The sequence below is a fragment of the Mesocricetus auratus genome, unplaced genomic scaffold (genome assembly GCF_017639785.1).
Source record: "Mesocricetus auratus isolate SY011 unplaced genomic scaffold, BCM_Maur_2.0 contig_5789_pilon_subseq_1:5928_obj, whole genome shotgun sequence".
NCBI lineage: Eukaryota > Metazoa > Chordata > Mammalia > Rodentia > Cricetidae > Mesocricetus > Mesocricetus auratus.
In genome coordinates, this window is record NW_024431213.1 from 1,084 (window position 1) to 5,928 (window position 4,845).

The following is a 4,845-nucleotide window of genomic DNA, read 5'->3' on the forward strand; positions in this document are numbered from 1 at the left end:
AATGAGGAACACTAGGGCAGATAGTGACCCTTGGCAAATATTCACCGCACCATTAAAAATGCAAAACTACAGAAAAGGGAGACATGGCACTAAAGAGCTCTTCAGTGCAGCTCAGGAATGGATTTGCAATTGTGAAAATGAAATCTTGACTTTCTTGTCCAAATAATCCCAAGAGAAAGAGGAAAGCTATCTGCAAGGAGCTTCAGTGAGCTCGGAAATTGCTTTTTATGTGATCTGTCTTTAAGAGAGAAAGTAAACCTCGAAAGGGGGCAGGTCACAGGAAAGAGAGTGACCAAGCTGCATAACTAAGTGACAGTGCTCCCTCAAGTAAATACACACCTGTGCCTGCTTACTACTCAAACACAGCATACAGTGATTCATATATGCATATCTAATATTGGCTATTATATATTCATATACATAAGCATGCACACACACACACATATCCAAAAGAGATGAACTGATATCTCACTCTTTGAGCTAGAGGCAGAATCTTTATAAATCTCATATCTGAAAGACTCTTTCCTAAGAGTTTCTCCTTAAGGACCACGGGTAGAATTATTAGCAAAGCACATGTCTCTCACACACAAAACATGGGTCTTTTTCTCTTGTATTGAGCAAAATTCTCCACCCTCCTCTTGCCATTCTAGAGAATGAGATAGTTAAATACTATAAGGATTTGGCTATATCAGGCATCACAAACCAGGAACTATTAATATCCAGAAGGTCATACAGATGAGTGGGAATGTGAGCAGGAAAAAGGATCAGACAATGGAAACTGAGATCTGGAAAATGCATCCATCAAAAAGAAATGACATTTACATTAAAATGAGATAAATCTCATTTTTTTGCCACCTGAAATATCTTTAAGTTTTCTATGTATCTCCACTTTGCAACCCCCATTTTGGGGATTATTAATTAGGCCCAACCCCTTAGCCAGTCAGTGAAAATGTAAATAGAGTTATTATTAAATTTTAGAAGCCATTAAGTAGCTTACCTGACAATATAACCTGATTCAAATGCTGAGGGCTCCAAATTTGTTTCCCACTCGAGTGGTTCTACAAAAACAAATTTTGCCTCTTGGGGATATTTATGAATAAAAGACTCCATAAACTTAGTAATTTCATTCAATATTGACTCGTTCAGAGGGGTGATCTCCAGGGTTCCTGTCTCGTACCCCTCGGCAGTCCACTGTGCGGATCTGGTCAACGCCACACCCATGGGTCTGTTAATACTCTGAGTCAAGCTCAGAACACGCACTACAGCAAAATAGAAGGAGTTAGAGGCTTCCACATTCTCACATGAACATTTTTTCGTCTTCAAGATTTTACACTAGTACTATTCAACTTACAGTCTATATTGTTAAACTAACCATTATTCAATGCAATAAAACAGCTAAGCATCACTACATAAAACTGACTTGTATTGAAGGAGTTTCCAGTATCAGCCTACCCTAAAATTAATAATGTCTTGTAATTTCCAAGAGTCTAAGAAAAAGAACAGCTGGACAGAAAGCTCAAAAAGAGAACTTCAAGAATGGAAAAAGAGAATCAGGGGAGGTTGGCAGTAAGAGTAAGAGTGTTGCTTCCCAGCTCTGATGGAGGCTGGGGGTTTGAGTGAGACGCGCATATTTGATCTGAGCCACACATCATTTAGAATTAAGCAATTAAACTAAATGTGCTGTTCTGACTTTCTTACAGTAATAGTGTCTGCACGGGTGCAGTGAAGGCAGACAAGCCCTCTTCCAAGAGTCTTAAGTTTCTCACATGCCTCTGGGGTTAATGCAAAATAGGATCAAAGTGGGATTGTGAATTGTTGTGAATTAAATACTTAATGTTTGACCAAAGTAAGTGCAATTCAGGGCATCTGAGGGAGTCCCATATCCCCTGCTTGTAGATCATGTGCAAAATAGAATCTACTTTCTTAAGACTATGTGACAGATGTAGGGACACAGCAGAGACTTTTTAGTCTATTTATCTAAACTGTTATCAAAATAGTGTAGCAAGAAAATTAAAAAAAATCAAAATAAAATATTTTACTTTGGCTTAACAGAAATTAGTATGTAAAAGGAGATTTAAAAAAAATGACTACCTGAAACATTAAATAAGAACAAAGTAACAACTTATTAACAATGGTAGTATTGTTTAAAGATCATCTATATTTTGTAAAACCTGTTAAAACCTTCCCTCCAGAATATCAGATGGCCATAAAATTAAATACAAATAAACAGAGCTTTTCTTATCTGTCATTTTAACAAAGGCTTTGAAACACAAGGTTTGACACAATAGTGGAGATTTTACTTTCTACATCATATTAAAATTTGAAATCCAATTACAGGAGTCCTGCAGCTCTCTCCATGGGACCATTTCCTGCTGGGATGCAGGGCAGTAATACTATAGACATGTCTATTCATAGTCACCAAATGACAGGAAGAGACATTGTTGGCATTTAGTGGTGAGTGCCAAGGATACAAATATTCTTCTTATGCCTAAGAATGCCCAGAAGGAGAATTCTGCTGAAAATCTTTGGTATTTAGAAAACTTCAGATAAGCAATACCACAGCCTAAAATCTCCCTCAACTTTAGGAAAGTCACAAAAAAACTTTTCACAGTTTTAATGTACACTGGATATCTCAGGATTGGGGATGTCATATAACTGAAACTGACGTTTGCATACTTTGCTCTACATGGAGTTTTAGTCAAGAGCTCAGATGCCTTGTGAAATCACACTACCATGACAATGTCAGCCACAAAATTTAAGTTCCATTCTGACACACTGGTGTCATCCTGAGTTTGGAGGTATACCACATTCAGGTAATTCCATCTCACGATGGATAACTCCTTAAGATAGTCTAGTATAATGATGCCTAAACATTTACAATTCTTTTCCTTCACAGAGCATTACCTATGTTTAAACTTATATTACCTATGTAAGGTTATTTATTATCTGTACTCTTGGTTTTAGAACACTAAGGTGTCATTACTAGGTATTTGTTACAATATCTAGGTGTTGTAGAAAATCACTTTCCTGTGAGTCTCTGTCCCTTCAGGCTTTCGGCTTTCTGACTCTCTCTCTCTCTCTCTCTCTCTCTCTCTCTCTCTCTCTCTCTCTCTCTCTCTCTCTCTCTCTCTCTCTCTCTCTCTCCTTTACACACAACGGGGGGGTGGTTAGTTAAGGCAAAATGCAATGTACGGATTTTTCTGTGATTTCTTTTTCTCTTGCTAGTTAAAGGAAAATGCTTTGATGTCAAATGCATGAGCATGTGTGCCTGACACTTTCATTCCCTAGTGTTCTGAGACTAAGTACAAACAATAGAATGTGCAAATGCTTTGTCTATCCAGAAGAGTTTCAGTGTACAGTCTGCCTCTATTTAATTGTAAGTATAACCCTTGCTTCAGAACGTGTCTGCACCGTTTCTTCCCTTCAATCTTTCTAAAGAAAAATGATAGATTACACATGACTGTGGCGGTCAGGCCACACTCTGGGGACTTCTTAGAGGACACTTTAAAAGGAACTAAGACGTGCAGAGAGTTCTTTTGCTCATGATAAATTTTATAGAAATGTAAATTCAACTCACATTTAAATCTATGTAGATTCCTTTTCTCATTCAACGACAAGGAGCCCAGCAATGGACAACCTCTGTAGAGCATTAGCTGGAGCCCTAAGAATGCCTTAGACTCTGGGACAATCCCAAAAGCAAGAGCAGTACTCTTAGGGGAAAAAAGAAAACAGGTGATGTTCAAACAAGCAACTACTATAGTGTCCCCCAGCCCCATTATCGGCAATCCATTAGTTTATTTTTTTAACCTTAACGGCTATAGCAAATACATGACACATATCTCTGAATTAATGTTTCTAAGTTCAGAGTTAGAAAGGAACAAAATATACGTGTGTTCGCAAAATTGTAATGACTAATTACTAGTTTTCTTAACTCTAATAGGATTTTGCTTTTATGCTACCCACGAGCTCCCTTTATTATTAACAAAACGGAACAATTTTGAAAATAATCTCTGTAACAAATCCAGTTCTCTGAGAGACTACGTAAATCTCCAAGTGTGTCATCTATGGAGAGTCAGGCATGAGTGGCCACTCTGTGCATGAAGAAACTACTCAGCAAAAGTAGCAAAAGGAGTTTCAGAACTGATGAACAAGGTGCGATTTAACTCGACCCTGTGGCATGAAGATATGAGGACCCAGGCACAGAGGGGGCACATTTCAAACCCTAACCCGAGGCTGGAGCTCTGAGTGCCCTGATGTGGTGGTGGAGGTGCTGAAAGAGGTGGGCGGTGGGCGGTGGGCAGAGAAGGTCAAGGTGAGAGCAGAAGGCCAAGCAGAGGGCAGAGGGGGACCACATTGGGAGACTGGGAATGGACAGGAAAGGAGGAGGGGAAGGCCAGCTCGTGGGCAGCAGGAAAGCGAGTGAAGGGAGAGGAACCAAGAGGATGAAAGAGGTAGGAAGAAGACCTCAGAGGGACTAGGGAGGCTGAGGAAAGGGTGAGAGAAAGATCTGAGCGGGTTGAAGAGGCACCACAGTTGGACCAAGAGGGACGCAGAACAACGGGGAAGAGATGAAAGAGACAGAGAGGCCCGAAGGAAATCCAGGCTGCGAGCCCCATCGCGGTGCAAGCCATCGCGGCCACTCACCTGCAGTGTCGCCGGGCACCGGTACACCAGCGCGTGCGGTTGCTAGGACGCGCATAAACACCCGCCCTGCCGCGCTCACCACCGCAGCCTGGGAGGAAACAGGCAAGCGCTGCCCCGGGCTCCTGCTGCGCCTCTGCTCCTAAACCTCCCCTGCCCTGCTCGAATTCTTCCTGCAGCTTGCAGAACACCAGGGCTCATTCC

The 4,845-nt window shown here is 41.0% G+C and overlaps 1 long non-coding RNA gene across 1 annotated transcript; it reads right to left on the reverse strand.

Moving 5' to 3' along the window:
- Positions 1–1,003: 1,003 nt before the first annotated feature.
- On the reverse strand, positions 1,004–4,826 carry LOC121138169. The gene is made up of 3 exons (XR_005875345.1): positions 4,645–4,826; positions 3,578–3,710; positions 1,004–1,259 (listed from the first exon to the last, which is right to left on the reverse strand). It is a non-coding gene; the product is annotated as an uncharacterized LOC121138169 (long non-coding RNA).
- Between the last annotated feature and the right edge of the window lie 19 nt (positions 4,827–4,845).